The sequence below is a fragment of the Dendrobates tinctorius genome, unplaced genomic scaffold (assembly GCF_039654945.1).
Source record: "Dendrobates tinctorius isolate UK_male_01 unplaced genomic scaffold, ASM3965494v1 ptg000184l, whole genome shotgun sequence".
NCBI lineage: Eukaryota > Metazoa > Chordata > Amphibia > Anura > Dendrobatidae > Dendrobates > Dendrobates tinctorius.
Window position 1 is genome coordinate 19165467 of NW_027361851.1, and position 16801 is coordinate 19182267.

Genomic DNA, 16801 nt, shown 5'->3' on the forward strand with positions numbered 1-16801 from the left:
CATTTTTTAAACTATGATTACCTACTTGTTAAGTTTTTGTTTATTAAGTATCGTTATGGTCTATTGATGTATGAGGTGAAAACTATGAAAGTAGACTTACCAGCAAATCCGTTTCTAGATATATTTCATGACAGCACTGTAGAAGGTTGATTCCCTACCCTAATAGGGACAGAGAACACAAAGAGGTGAAATAGTCCCTCCTCATTGACTGTCCAAAGGATTTTTCTAGTGCCAAAAGAACAACAGACATATGCACAAAAAATCTGTTTGATGTTCCTAGAGTTCTTTTTTGAGAGGACAAATTCAGATTCACTCCAAAGACTCTCAGGAAATTTTTCAAAACCACATTACTAAGTTTTGTTTGACCTCATCTAATCAATAAATGAAGAAAAAAGTTTCTTGAAATTAAATGTTGATGTCAGAAGTGGGATTTGAACCCACATCTTCAGGGGAGACTGCGACCTGAACGCAGCACCTTAGACCGCTCGGCCATCCTGACTTCGATATGCAATTGGAACTTAACTCCTTCCATGCTAGTCAGCAGAAATGTTACCATTCCTTGTGATTAAAAACTTGTCACACCACCCCAAAAAAGTCAATAAATAACATTTTTTATATGCGTACTTTTCTTTCTGCATTAATTTTTAAACCTCCATTTATTTTGTTTGGATATTAGAAATGTCAGATTTCTCACAAATGCAGTGATGCACCACATTTCTTCAGAAACTACTGTTTGGCCACACAGCAGGGCTTTGAAAGGAAGAGCTCTATTTGGGTTTTGCAATGCAGATTTTGCAGGAATACCTTGCAGATGAAATTTGCAGAGTACCAAAACAGCAGAAAACCTCCCAAAGTGACCACATTTTAGAAATTATTTTGCACAATGAGTTAATCAACACCTGCAATTACTATTGTCAGCCTATAGGTGTTTTCACTCTGAACCATCCAGCATTGCAAGTATGCCAGTTTAGTGCCCAGCTTTTGCTTGCAGAGACAAGCAACCCATACATTTTTAAGTGGGCTCTACTCACTGGAGCAATGTCAAATATGTAGATGCTTTGTCTCACCATTAAAGTAGAAACCTCCTATATTTCAAATTAAAGATGACGGACCTGTGTGGAGCTTGTGTTTTTTGCCTTTTTGACTTTGTCCACAGCATATTTTTTAAGGACATTTGTCTCAGTAATGCCTCAGTGTTTCAAAGTCAAACAAGCTGACTATAATCATTCAGCTAGTGTCTGATAAGTGCTGTCTGTTTCAGCTATCAGGTTACCTTTTAATCCTCTTACAGCTAAGTCAATCTGAAATAAAACAAAATAGAGGAAAAATTACTAAAAAACATTCATGTGTTCAAAAGGAAAAAGTTACCGTTTCTCAAATTTTTAACATTTTGTTTTCTGTAGATAGTTAAGATTTTTAGGCCTTTTGATCATGATCAGTCCATGTGCTTTGTTTAATATCTCCTTAAAATGTAAACGGTGAAGAAAAAGCATTTTGCCGAAACCCGGGACCTTTAGATCTTCAGTCTAACGCTCTCCCAACTGAGCTATTTCAGCCATATCTATACATTTTCTGGGGGGTTTGACACTCTGCAAATGTCAAGTGTCACACCTGGAGGGATATATTATAATTTTTCATTTGACTGTTTTTTGAAGCATGATTTCTATTTGAAACGCCTTCCATTTTGTTGTACATATTTAATAACATTCATTAACTATTTGTGAATGAGTAGAAAAAGACAGCAATTTTGCCATTGAATTTTTACATTTTCAGTTTGTCTCCATGCACCAGTATAATTCTGACCCTGTGCTTCTAGAATAGGTCATGGTCGCACATAAAACACAATTTGCATGCATAATGTTACATCAAGTTTTATTTTTTATGAGATGCAAACAATTGGAGCAAAAAAGAGACAAAAATTTAGAGAAAATATTTTATTGATTGTTAAAAGTGAGACCATTTGTCCCAAAATGTGATGAAACATGTCAGAAGGACATGGGCATTTCACATTTTTTAAACTATGATTACCTACTTGTTATGTTTTTGTTAATTAAGTATCGTTATGGTCTATTGATGTATGAGGTGAAAACTATGAAAGTAGACTTACCAGCAAATCCGTTTCTAGATATATTTCATGACAGCACTGTAGAAGGTTGATTCCCTACCCTAATAGGGACAGAGAACACAAAGAGGTGAAATAGTCCCTCCTCATTGACTGTCCAAAGGATTTTTCTAGTGCCAAAAGAACAACAGACATATGCACAAAAAATTTGTTTGATGTTCCTAGAGTTCTTTTTTGAGAGGACAAATTCAGATTCACTCCAAAGACTCTCAGGAAATTTTTCAAAACCACATTACTAAGTTTTGTTTGACCTCATCTAATCAATAAATGAAGATAAAGTTTCTTGAAATTAAATGTTGATGTCAGAAGTGGGAGTCTGCGACCTGAACGCAGCGCCTTAGACCGCTCGGCCATCCTGACTTCGATATGCAATTGGAACTTAACTCCTTCCATGCTAGTCAGCAGAAATGTTACCATTTCTTGTGATTAAAAACTTGTCACACCACCCCAAAAAAGTCAATAAATAACATTTTTTATATGCGTTCTTTTCGTCTGCATTAATTTTTAAACCTCCATTTATTTTGTTTGGATATTAGAAATGTTAGATTTCTCACAAATGCGGTGATGCACCACATTTCTTCAGAAACTACTGTTTGGCCACACAGCAGGGCTTTGAAAGGAAGAGCCCTATTTGGGTTTTGCAATGCAGATTTTGCAGGAATACCTTGCAGATGAAATTTGCAGAGTACCAAAACAGCAGAAAACCTCCCAAAGTGACCACATTTTAGAAATTATTTTGCACAATAAGTTAATCAACACCTGCAATTACTATTGTCAGCCTATAGGTGTTTTCACTCTGAACCATCCAGCATTGCAAGTATGCCAGTTTAGTGCCCAGCTTTTGCTTGCAGAGACAAGCAACCCATACATTTTTAAGTGGGCTCTACTCACTGGAGCATTGTCAAATATGTAGATGCTTTGTCTCACCATTAAAGTAGAAACCTCCTATATTTCAAATTAAAGATGACGGACCTGTGTGGAGCTTGTGTTTTTTGCCTTTTTGACTTTGTCCACAGCATATTTTTTAAGGACATTTGTCTCAGTAATGCCTCAGTGTTTCAAAGTCAAACAAGCTGACTATAATCATTCAGCTAGTGTCTGATAAGTGCTGACTGTTTCAGCTATCAGGTTACCTTTTAATCCTCTTACGGCTAAGTCAATCTGAAATAAAACAAAATAGAGGAAAAATTACTAAAAAACATTCATGTGTTCAAAAGGAAAAAGTTACCGTTTCTCAAATTTTTAACATTTTGTTTTCTGTAGATAGTTAAGATTTTTAGGCCTTTTGATCATGATCAGTCCATGTGCTTTGTTTAATATCTCCTTAAAATGTAAACGGTGAAGAAAAAGCATTTTGCCGAAACCCGGGATCTTTAGATCTTCAGTCTAACGCTCTCCCAACTGAGCTATTTCGGCCATATCTATACATTTTCTGGTGGGTTTGACACTCTGCAAATGTCAAGTGTCACACCTGGAGGGATATATTATAATTTTTCATTTGACTGTTTTTTGAAGCATGATTTCTATTTGAAACGCCTTCCATTTTGCTGCACATATTTAATAACATTCATTAACTATTTGTGAATGAGTAGAAAAAGACAGCAATTTTGCCATTGAATTTTTACATTTTCAGTTTGTCTCCATGCACCAGTATAATTCTGACCCCGTGCTTCTAGAATAGGTCATGGTCCCACATAAAACACAATTTGCATGCATAATGTTACATCAAGTTTTATTTTTTATGAGATGCAAACAATTGGAGCAAAAAAGAGACAAAAATTTAGAGAAAATATTTTATTGATTGTTAATGTTAAAAGTGAGACCATTTGTCCCAAAATGTGCTGAAACATGTCAGAATGACATGGGCATTTCACATTTTTTAAACTATGATTAACTACTTGTTAAGTTTTTGTTTATTAAGTATCGTTATGGTCTATTGATGTATGAGGTGAAAACTATGAAAGTAGACTTACCAGCAAATCCGTTTCTAGATATATTTCATGACAGCACTGTAGAAGGTTGATTCCCTACCCTAATAGGGACAGAGAACACAAAGAGGTGAAATAGTCTCTCCTCATTGACTGTCCAAAGGATTTTTCTAGTGCCAAAAGAACAACAGACATATGCACAAAAAATCTGTTTGATGTTCCTAGAGTTCTTTTTTGAGAGGACAAATTCAGATTCACTCCAAAGACTCTCAGGAAATTTTTCAAAACCACATTACTAAGTTTTGTTTGACCTCATCTAATCAATAAATGAAGATAAAGTTTCTTGAAATTAAATGTTGATGTCAGAAGTGGGATTTGAACACACAACTCCACCTGAATGCAGCGCCTTAGACCGCTCGGCCATCCTGACTTGGATATGCAATTGGAACTTAACTCCTTCCATGCTAGTCAGCAGAAATGTTACCATTCCTTGTGATTAAAAACTTGTCACACCACCCCAAAAAAGTCAATAAATAACATTTTTTATATGCGTACTTTTCGTCTGCATTAATTTTTAAACCTCCATTTATTTTGTTTGGATATTAGAAATGTTATATTTCTCACAAATGCAGTGATGCACCACATTTCTTCAGAAACTACTGTTTGGCCACACAGCAGGGCTTTGAAAGGAAGAGCCCTATTTGGGTTTTGCAATGCAGATTTTGCAGGAATACCTTGCAGATGAAATTTGCAGAGTACCAAAACAGCAGAAAACCTCCCAAAGTGACCACATTTTAGAAATTATTTTGCCCAATGAGTTAATCAACACCTGCAATTACTATTGTCAGCCTATAGGTGTTTTCACTCTGAACCATCCAGCATTGCAAGTATGCCAGTTTAGTGCCCAGCTTTTGCTTGCAGAGACAAGCAACCCATACATTTTTAAGTGGGCTCTACTCACTGGAGCAATGTCAAATATGTAGATGCTTTGTCTCACCATTAAAGTAGAAACCTCCTATATTTCAAATTAAAGATGACGGACCTGTGTGGAGCTTGTGTTTTTTGCCTTTTTGACTTTGTCCACAGCATATTTTTTAAGGACATTTGTCTCAGTAATGCCTCAGTGTTTCAAAGTCAAACAAGCTGACTATAATCATTCAGCTAGTGTCTAATAAGTGCTGTCTGTTTCAGCTATCAGGTTACCTTTTAATCCTCTTACAGCTAAGTCAATCTGAAATAAAACAAAATAGAGGAAAAATTACTAAAAAACATTCATGTGTTCAAAAGGAAAAAGTTACCGTTTCTCAAATTTTTAACATTTTGTTTTCTGTAGATAGTTAAGATTTTTAGGCCTTTTGATCATGATCAGTCCATGTGCTTTGTTTAATATCTCCTTAAAATGTAAACGGTGAAGAAAAAGCATTTTGCCGAAACCCGGGACCTTTAGATATTCAGTCTAACGCTCTCCCAACTGAGCTATTTCGGCCATATCTATACATTTTCTGGGGGGTTTGACACTCTGCAAATGTCAAGTGTCACACCTGGAGGGATATATTATAATTTTTCATTTGACTGTTTTTTGAAGCATGATTTCTATTTGAAACGCCTTCCATTTTGCTGTACATATTTAATAACATTCATTAACTATTTGTGAATGAGTAGAAAAAGACAGCAATTTTGCCATTGAATTTTTACATTTTCAGTTTGTCTCCATGCACCAGTATAATTCTGACCCTGTGCTTCTAGAATAGGTCATGGTCGCACATAAAACACAATTTGCATGCATAATGTTACATCAAGTTTTATTTTTTATGAGATGCAAACAATTGGAGCAAAAAAGAGACAAAAATTTAGAGAAAATATTATATTGATTGTTAATGTTAAAAGTGAGACCATTTGTCCCAAAATGTGCTGAAACATGTCAGAATGACATGGGCATTTCACATTTTTTAAACTATGATTACCTACTTGTTAAATTTTTGTTTATTAAGTATCGTTATGGTCTATTGATGTATGAGGTGAAAACTATGAAAGTAGACTTACCAGCAAATCCGTTTCTAGATATATTTCATGACAGCACTGTAGAAGGTTGATTCCCTACCCTAATAGGGACAGAGAACACAAAGAGGTGAAATAGTCCCTCCTCATTGACTGTCCAAAGGATTTTTCTAGTGCCAAAAGAACAACAGACATATGCACAAAAAATCTGTTTGATGTTCCTAGAGTTCTTTTTTGAGAGGACAAATTCAGATTCACTCCAAAGACTCTCAGGAAATTTTTCAAAACCACATTACTAAGTTTTGTTTGACCTCATCTAATCAATAAATGAAGGTAAAGTTTCTTGAAATTAAATGTTGATGTCAGAAGTGGGATTTGAGCCCACACCTCAAGGGAAGACTGCGACTTAAAGGCAGCGCCTAAGACCGCTCGGCCATCCTGACTTCGATATGCAAATGGAACTTAACTACTTCCATGGTAGTCAGCAGAAATGTTATCATTTCTTGTGATTAAAAACTTGTCACACCACCCTAAAAAAGTTAATAAACAACATTTTTTATATGCGTACTTTTCGTCTGCATTAATTTTTAAACCTCCATTTATTTTGTTTTGATATTAGAAATGTTAGATTTCTCACAAATGCGGTGATGCACCACATTTCTTCAGAAACTACTGTTTGGCCACACAGCAGGGCTTTGAAAGGAAGAGCCCTATTTGGGTTTTGCAATGCAGATTTTGCAGGAATACCTTGCAGATGAAATTTGCAGAGTACCAAAACAGCAGAAAACCTCCCAAAGTGACCACATTTTAGAAATTATTTTGCACAATGAGTTAATCAACACCTGCAATTACTATTGTCAGCCTATAGGTGTTTTCACTCTGAACCATCCAGCATTGCAAGTATGCCAGTTTAGTGCCCAGCTTTTGCTTGCAGAGACAAGCAACCCATACAGTTTTAAGTGGGCTCTACTCACTGGAGCAATGTCAAATATGTAGATGCTTTGTCTCACCATTAAAGTAGAAACCTCCTATATTTCAAATTAAAGATGACGGTCCTGCGTGGAGCTTGTGTTTTTTGCCTTTTTGACTTTGTCCACAGCATATTTTTTTAAGGACATTTGTCTCAGTAATGCCTCAGTGTTTCAAAGTCAAACAAGCTGACTATAATCATTCAGCTAGTGTCTGATAAGTGCTGTCTGTTTCAGCTATCAGGTTACCTTTTAATCCTCTTACAGCTAAGTCAATCTGAAATAAAACAAAATAGAGGAAAAATTACTAAAAAACATTCATGTGTTCAAAAGGAAAAAGTTACCGTTTCTCAAATTTTTAACATTTTGTTTTCTGTAGATAGTTAAGATTTTTAGGCCTTTTGATCATGATCAGTCCATGTGCTTTGTTTAATATCTCCTTAAAATGTAAACGGTGAAGAAAAAGCATTTTGCCGAAACGCGGGATTGGACCAAGGACCTTTAGATCTTCAGTCTAACGCTCTCCCAACTGAGCTATTTTGGCCATATCTATACATTTTCTGGTGGGTTTGACACTCTGCAAATGTCAAGTGTCACACCTGGAGGGATATATTATAATTTTTCATTTGACTGTTTTTTGAAGCATGATTTCTATTTGAAATGCCTTCCATTTTGCTGCACATATTTAATAACATTCATTAACTATTTGTGAATGAGTAGAAAAAGACAGCAATTTTGCCATTGAATTTTTACATTTTCAGTTTGTCTCCATGCACCAGTATAATTCTGACCCCCTGCTTCTAGAATAGGTCATGGTCGCACATAAAACACAATTTGCATGCATAATGTTACATCAAGTTTTATTTTTTATGAGATGCAAACAATTGGAGCAAAAAAGAGACAAAAATTTAGAGAAAATATTTTATTGATTGTTAATGTTAAAAGTGAGACCATTTGTCCCAAAATGTGCTGAAACATGTCAGAATGACATGGGCATTTCACATTTTTTAAACTATGATTAGCTACTTGTTACGTTTTTGTTTATTAAGTATCGTTATGGTCTATTGATGTATGAGGTGAAAACTATGAAAGTAGACTTACCAGCAAATCCGTTTCTAGATATATTTCATGACAGCACTGTAGAAGGTTGATTCCCTACCCTAATAGGGACAGAGAACACAAAGAGGTGAAATAGTCCCTCCTCATTGACTGTCCAAAGGATTTTTCTAGTGCCAAAAGAACAACAGACATATGCACAAAAAATCTGTTTGATGTTCCTAGAGTTCTTTTTTGAGAGGACAAATTCAGATTCACTCCAAAGACTCTCAGGAAATTTTTCAAAACCACATTACTAAGTTTTGTTTGACCTCATCTAATCAATAAATGAAGAAAAAAGTTTCTTGAAATTAAAAGTTGATGTCAGAGGTGGGATTTGAACCACTTGTAAACGGTGAAGAAAAAGCATTTTGCCAAAACCCGGGATTGGACCAGGGACCTTTAGATCTTCAGTCTAACGCTCTCCCAACTGAGCTATTTCGGCCATATCTATACATTTTCTGAGGGGTTTGACACTCTGCAAATGTCAAGTGTCACACCTGGAGGGATATATTATAATTTTTCATTTGACTGTTTTTTGAAGCATGATTTCTATTTGAAACGCCTTCCATTTTGCTGTACATATTTAATAACATTCATTAACTATTTGTGAATGAGTAGAAAAAGACAGCAATTTTGCCATTGAATTTTTACATTTTCAGTTTGTCTCCATGCACCAGTATAATTCTGACCCTGTGCTTCTAGAATAGGTCATGGTCGCACATAAAACACAATTTGCATGCATAATGTTACATCAAGTTTTATTTTTTATGAGATGCAAACAATTGGAGCAAAAAAGAGACAAAAATTTAGAGAAAATATTATATTGATTGTTAATGTTAAAAGTGAGACCATTTGTCCCAAAATGTGCTGAAACATGTCAGAATGACATGGGCATTTCACATTTTTTAAACTATGATTACCTACTTGTTAAATTTTTGTTTATTAAGTATCGTTATGGTCTATTGATGTATGAGGTGAAAACTATGAAAGTAGACTTACCAGCAAATCCGTTTCTAGATATATTTCATGACAGCACTGTAGAAGGTTGATTCCCTACCCTAATAGGGACAGAGAACACAAAGAGGTGAAATAGTCCCTCCTCATTGACTGTCCAAAGGATTTTTCTAGTGCCAAAAGAACAACAGACATATGCACAAAAAATCTGTTTGATGTTCCTAGAGTTCTTTTTTGAGAGGACAAATTCAGATTCACTCCAAAGACTCTCAGGAAATTTTTCAAAACCACATTACTAAGTTTTGTTTGACCTCATCTAATCAATAAATGAAGATAAAGTTTCTTGAAATTAAATGTTGATGTCACCTCCAGGGGAGACTGCGACCTGAACGCAGCGCCTTAGACCGCTCGGCCATCCTGACTTGGATATGCAATTGGAACTTAACTCCTTCCATGCTAGTCAGCAGAAATGTTACCATTCCTTGTGATTAAAAACTTGTCACACCACCCCAAAAAAGTCAATAAATAACATTTTTTATATGCGTACTTTTCGTCTGCATTAATTTTTAAACCTCCATTTATTTTGTTTGGATATTAGAAATGTTATATTTCTCACAAATGCAGTGATGCACCACATTTCTTCAGAAACTACTGTTTGGCCACACAGCAGGGCTTTGAAAGGAAGAGCCCTATTTGGGTTTTGCAATGCAGATTTTGCAGGAATACCTTGCAGATGAAATTTGCAGAGTACCAAAACAGCAGAAAACCTCCCAAAGTGACCACATTTTAGAAATTATTTTGCCCAATGAGTTAATCAACACCTGCAATTACTATTGTCAGCCTATAGGTGTTTTCACTCTGAACCATCCAGCATTGCAAGTATGCCAGTTTAGTGCCCAGCTTTTGCTTGCAGAGACAAGCAACCCATACATTTTTAAGTGGGCTCTACTCACTGGAGCAATGTCAAATATGTAGATGCTTTGTCTCACCATTAAAGTAGAAACCTCCTATATTTCAAATTAAAGATGACGGACCTGTGTGGAGCTTGTGTTTTTTGCCTTTTTGACTTTGTCCACAGCATATTTTTTAAGGACATTTGTCTCAGTAATGCCTCAGTGTTTCAAAGTCAAACAAGCTGACTATAATCATTCAGCTAGTGTCTAATAAGTGCTGTCTGTTTCAGCTATCAGGTTACCTTTTAATCCTCTTACAGCTAAGTCAATCTGAAATAAAACAAAATAGAGGAAAAATTACTAAAAAACATTCATGTGTTCAAAAGGAAAAAGTTACCGTTTCTCAAATTTTTAACATTTTGTTTTCTGTAGATAGTTAAGATTTTTAGGCCTTTTGATCATGATCAGTCCATGTGCTTTGTTTAATATCTCCTTAAAATGTAAACGGTGAAGAAAAAGCATTTTGCCGAAACCCGGGATTGGACCAGGGACCTTTAGATCTTCAGTCTAACGCTCTCCCAACTGAGCTAGTTCGGCCTTATCTATACATTTTCTGGGGGGTTTGACACTCTGCAAATGTCAAGTGTCACACCTGGAGGGATATATTATAATTTTTCATTTGACTGTTTTTTGAAGCATGATTTCTATTTGAAACGCCTTCCATTTTGCTGTACATATTTAATAACATTCATTAACTATTTGTGAATGAGTAGAAAAAGACAGCAATTTTGCCATTGAATTTTTACATTTTCAGTTTGTCTCCATGCACCAGTATAATTCTGACCCTGTGCTTCTAGAATAGGTCATGGTCGCACATAAAACACAATTTGCATGCATAATGTTACATCAAGTTTTATTTTTTATGAGATGCAAACAATTGGAGCAAAAAAGAGACAAAAATTTAGAGAAAATATTTTATTGATTGTTAATGTTAAAAGTGAGACCATTTGTCCCAAAATGTGCTGAAACATGTCAGAATGACATGGGCATTTCACATTTTTTAAACTATGATTACCTACTTGTTAAGTTTTTGTTTATTAAGTATCGTTATGGTCTATTGATGTATGAGGTGAAAACTATGAAAGTAGACTTACCAGCAAATCCGTTTCTAGATATATTTCATGACAGCGCTGTAGAAGGTTGATTCCCTACCCTAATAGGGACAGAGAACACAAAGAGGTGAAATAGTCCCTCCTCATTGACTGTCCAAAGGATTTTTCTAGTGCCAAAAGAACAACAGACATATGCACAAAAAATCTGTTTGATGTTCCTAGAGTTCTTTTTTGAGAGGACAAATTCAGATTCACTCCAAAGACTCTCAGGAAATTTTTCAAAACCACATTACTAAGTTTTGTTTGACCTCATCTAATCAATAAATGAAGATAAAGTTTCTTGAAATTAAATATTGATGTCAGAAGTGGGATTTGAACCCACGCCTCCAGGGGAGACTGCGACCTGAACGCAGCACCTTAGAACGCTCGGTATTAGACCGCTCGCCTTAGACAGCTTCGATATGCAATTGGAACTTAACTCCTTCCATGCTAGTCAGCAGAAATGTTACCATTCCTTGTGATTAAAAACTTGTCACACCACCCCAAAAAAGTCAATAAATAACATTTTTTATATGCGTACTTTTCGTCTGCATTAATTTTTAAACCTCCATTTATTTTATTTGGATATTAGAAATGTTAGATTTCTCACAAATGCGGTGATGCACCACATTTCTTCAGAAACTACTGTTTGGCCACACAGCAGGGCTTTGAAAGGAAGAGCCCTATTTGGGTTTTGCAATGCAGATTTTGCAGGAATACCTTGCAGATGAAATTTGCAGAGTACCAAAACAGCAGAAAACCTCCCAAAGTGACCACATTTTAGAAATTATTTTGCACAATGAGTTAATCAACACCTGCAATTACTATTGTCAGCCTATAGGTGTTTTCACTCTGAACCATCCAGCATTGCAAGTATGCCAGTTTAGTGCCCAGCTTTTGCTTGCAGAGACAAGCAACCCATACATTTTTAAGTGGGCTCTACTCACTGGAGCAATGTCAAATATGTAGATACTTTGTCTCACCATTAAAGTAGAAACCTCCTATATTTCAAATTAAAGATGACGGACCTGTGTTCAACTTGTGTTTTTTGCCTTTTTGACTTTGTCCACAGCATATTTTTTAAGGACATTTGTCTCAGTAATGCCTCAGTGTTTCAAAGTCAAACAAGCTGACTATAATCATTCAGCTAGTGTCTGATAAGTGCTGTCTGTTTCAGCTATCAGGTTACCTTTTAATCCTCTTACAGCTAAGTCAATCTGAAATAAAACAAAATAGAGGAAAAATTACTAAAAAACATTCATGTGTTCAAAAGGAAAAAGTTACCGTTTCTCAAATTTTTAACATTTTGTTTTCTGTAGATAGTTAAGATTTTTAGGCCTTTTGATCATGATCAGTCCATGTACTTTGTTTAATATCTCCTTAAAATGTAAACGGTGAAGAAAAAGCATTTTGCCGAAACCCGGGATTGGACCAGGGACCTTTAGATCTTCAGTCTAACGCTCTCCCAACTGAGATATTTCTGCCATATCTATACATTTTCTCGGGGGTTTGACACTCTGCAAATGTCAAGTGTCATACCTGGAGGGATATATTATAATTTTTCATTTGACTGTTTTTTGAAGCATGATTTCTATTTGAAACGCCTTCCATTTTGCTGTACATATTTAATAACATTCATTAACTATTTGTGAATGAGTAGAAAAAGACAGCAATTTTGCCATTGAATTTTTACATTTTCAGTTTGTCTCCATGCACCAGTATAATTCTGACCCTGTGCTTCTAGAATAGGTCATGGTCGCACATAAAACACAATTTGCATGCATAATGTTACATCAAGTTTTATTTTTTATGAGATGCAAACAATTGGAGCAAAAAAGAGACAAAAATTTAGAGAAAATATTTTATTGATTGTTAAAAGTGAGACCATTTGTCCCAAAATGTGCTGAAACATGTCAGAAGGACATGGGCATTTCACATTTTTTAAACTATGATTACCTACTTGTTAAGTTTTTGTTAATTAAGTATCATTATGGTCTATTGATGTATGAGGTGAAAACTATGAAAGTAGACTTACCAGCAAATCCGTTTCTAGATATATTTCATGACAGCACTGTAGAAGGTTGATTCCCTACCCTAATAGGGACAGAGAACACAAAGAGGTGAAATAGTCCCTCCTCATTGACTGTCCAAAGGATTTTTCTAGTGCCAAAAGAACAACAGACATATGCACAAAAAATCTGTTTGATGTTCCTAGAGTTCTTTTTTGAGAGGACAAATTCAGATTCACTACAAAGACTCTCAGGAAATTTTTCAAAACCACATTACATGAAGATAAAGTTTCTTGAAATTAAATGTTGATTTCAGAAGTGGGATTTGAACCCACGCCTCCAGGGGAAACTGCAACCTAAACGCAGCGCCTTAGACCACTCGGCCATCCTGACTTCGAAATGCAATTGGAACTTAACTCCTTCCATGCTAGTCAGCAGAAATGTTACCATTCCTTGTGATTAAAAACTTGTCACACCACCCCAAAAAAGTCAATAAATAACATTTTTTATATGCGTACTTTTCGTCTGCATTAATTTTTAAACCTCCATTTATTTTGTTTGGATATTAGAAATGTTAGATTTCTCACAAATGCGGTGATGCACCACATTTCTTCAGAAACTACTGTTTGGCCACACAGCAGGGCTTTGAAAGGAAGAGCCCTATTTGGGTTTTGCAATGCAGATTTTGCAGGAATACCTTGCAGATGAAATTTGCAGAGTACCAAAACAGCAGAAAACCTCCCAAAGTGACCACATTTTAGAAATTATTTTGCACAATGAGTTAATCAACACCTGCAATTACTATTGTCAGCCTATAGGTGTTTTCACTCTGAACCATCCAGCATTGCAAGTATGCCAGTTTAGTGCCCAGCTTTTGCTTGCAGAGACAAGCAACCCATACATTTTTAAGTGGGCTCTACTCACTGGAGCAATGTCAAATATGTAGATGCTTTGTCTCACCATTAAAGTAGAAACCTCCTATATTTCAAATTAAAGATGACGGACCTGTGTGGAGCTTGTGTTTTTTGCCTTTTTGACTTTGTCCACAGCATATTTTTTAAGGACATTTGTCTCAGTAATGCCTCAGTGTTTCAAAGTCAAACAAGCTGACTATAATCATTCAGCTAGTGTCTGATAAGTGCTGTCTGTTTCAGCTATCAGGTTACCTTTTAATCCTCTTACAGCTAAGTCAATCTGAAATAAAACAAAATAGAGGAAAAATTACTAAAAAACATTCATGTGTTCAAAAGGAAAAAGTTACCGTTTCTCAAATTTTTAACATTTTGTTTTCTGTAGATAGTTAAGATTTTTAGGCCTTTTGATCATGATCAGTCCATGTGCTTTGTTTAATATCTCCTTAAAATGTAAACGGTGAAGAAAAAGCATTTTGCCGAAACCCGGGATTAGACCAGGGACCTTTAGATCTTCAGTCTAACGCTCTCCCAACTTTGCTATTTCGGCCATATCTATACATTTTCTGGGGGGTTTGACACTCTGCAAATGTCAAGTGTCACACCTGGAGGGATATATTATAATTTTTCATTTGACTGTTTTTTGAAGCATGATTTCTATTTGAAACGCCTTCCATTTTGCTGTACATATTTAATAACATTCATTAACTATTTGTGAATGAGTAGAAAAAGACAGCAATTTTGCCATTGAATTTTTACATTTTCAGTTTGTCTCCATGCACCAGTATAATTCTGACCCTGTGCTTCTAGAATAGGTCATGGTCGCACATAAAACACAATTTGCATGCATAATGTTACATCAAGTTTTATTTTTTATGAGATGCAAACAATTGGAGCAAAAAAGAGACAAAAATTTAGAGAAAATATTTTATTGATTGTTAAAAGTGAGACCATTTGTCCCAAAATGTGCTGAAACATGTCAGAATGACATGGGCATTTCACATTTTTTAAACTATGATTACCTACTTGTTAAGTTTTTGTTTATTAAATATCGTTATGGTCTATTGATGTATGAGGTGAAAACTATGAAAGTAGACTTACCAGCAAATCCGTTTCTAGATATATTTCATGACAGCACTGTAGAAGGTTGATTCCCTACCCTAATAGGGACAGAGAACACAAAGAGGTGAAATAGTCCCTCCTCATTGACTGTCCAAAGGATTTTTCTAGTGCCAAAAGAACAACAGACATATGGACAAAAATCTGTTTGATGTTCCTAGAGTTCTTTTTTGAGAGGACAAATTCAGATTCACTCCAAAGACTCTCAGGAAATTTTTCAAAACCACATTACATGAAGATAAAATTTCTTGAAATTAAATGTTGATGTCAGAAGTGGGATTTGAACCCACGCCTCCAGGGGAAACTGCAACCTAAACGCAGCGCCTTAGACCACTCTGCCATCTTGACTTCGATATGCAATTGGAACTTAACTCCTTCCATGCTAGTCAGCAGAAATGTTACCATTCCTTGTGATTAAAAACTTGTCACACCACCCCAAAAAAGTCAATAAATAACATTTTTTATATGCGTACTTTTCGTCTGCATTAATTTTTAAACCTCCATTTATTTTTTTTGAATATTAGGAATGTTAGATTTCTCACAAATGCGGTGATGCACCACATTTCTTCAGAAACTACTGTTTGGCCACACAGCAGGGCTTTGAAAGGAAGAGCCCTATTTGGGTTTTGCAATGCAGATTTTGCAGGAATACCTTGCAGATGAAATTTGCAGAGTACCAAAACAGCAGAAAACCTCCCAAAGTGACCACATTTTAGAAATTATTTTGCACAATGAGTTAATCAACACCTGCAATTACTATTGTCAGCCTATAGGTGTTTTCACTCTGAACCATCCAGCATTGCAAGTATGCCAGTTTAGTGCCCAGCTTTTGCTTGCAGAGACAAGCAACCCATACATTTTTAAGTGGGCTCTACTCACTGGAGCAATGTCAAATATGTAGATGCTTTGTCTCACCATTAAAGTAGAAACCTCCTATATTTCAAATTAAAGATGACGGACCTGTGTGGAGCTTGTGTTTTTTGCCTTTTTGACTTTGTCCACAGTATATTTTTTAAGGACATTTGTCTCAGTAATGCCTCAGTGTTTCAAAGTCAAACAAGCTGACTAATCATTCAGCTAGTGTCTGATAAGTGCTGTCTGTTTCAGCTATCAGGTTACCTTTTAATCCTCTTACAGCTAAGTCAATCTGAAATAAAACAAAATAGAGGAAAAATTACTAAAAAACATTCATGTGTTCAAAAGGAAAAAGTTACCGTTTCTCAAATTTTTAACATTTTGTTTTCTGTAGATAGTTAAGATTTTTAGGCCTTTTGATCATGATCAGTCCATGTGCTTTGTTTAATATCTCCTTAAAATGTAAACGGTGAAGAAAAAGCATTTTGCCGAAACCCGGGATTGGACCAGGGACCTTTAGATCTTCAGTCTAACGCTCTCCCAACTGAGCTATTTCGGCCATATCTATACATTTTCTGGGGGGTTTGACACTCTGCAAATGTCAAGTGTCACACCTGGAGGGATATATTATAATTTTTCATTTGACTGTTTTTTGAAGCATGATTTCTATTTGAAACGCCTTCCATTTTGCTGTACATATTTAATAACATTCATTAACTATTTGTGAATGAGTAGAAAAAGACAGCAATTTTGCCATTGAATTTTTACATTTTCAGTTTGTCTCCATGCACCAGT

The 16801-nt window shown here is 35.5% G+C and overlaps 4 non-coding genes across 4 annotated transcripts; all 4 read right to left on the reverse strand.

The window, feature by feature from the left end:
- Positions 1 to 8483: 8483 nt before the first annotated feature.
- On the reverse strand, positions 8484 to 8556 carry TRNAF-GAA (transfer RNA phenylalanine (anticodon GAA)). The gene has a single exon. It is a non-coding gene; the product is annotated as a tRNA-Phe (tRNA).
- A 4875-nt stretch (positions 8557 to 13431) lies between these two features.
- On the reverse strand, positions 13432 to 13514 carry TRNAL-UAG (transfer RNA leucine (anticodon UAG)). The gene has a single exon. It is a non-coding gene; the product is annotated as a tRNA-Leu (tRNA).
- A 1902-nt stretch (positions 13515 to 15416) lies between these two features.
- On the reverse strand, positions 15417 to 15499 carry TRNAL-UAG (transfer RNA leucine (anticodon UAG)). The gene has a single exon. It is a non-coding gene; the product is annotated as a tRNA-Leu (tRNA).
- Positions 15500 to 16492: 993 nt separating this feature from the next.
- On the reverse strand, positions 16493 to 16565 carry TRNAF-GAA (transfer RNA phenylalanine (anticodon GAA)). Its single transcript has one exon. It is a non-coding gene; the product is annotated as a tRNA-Phe (tRNA).
- Between the last annotated feature and the right edge of the window lie 236 nt (positions 16566 to 16801).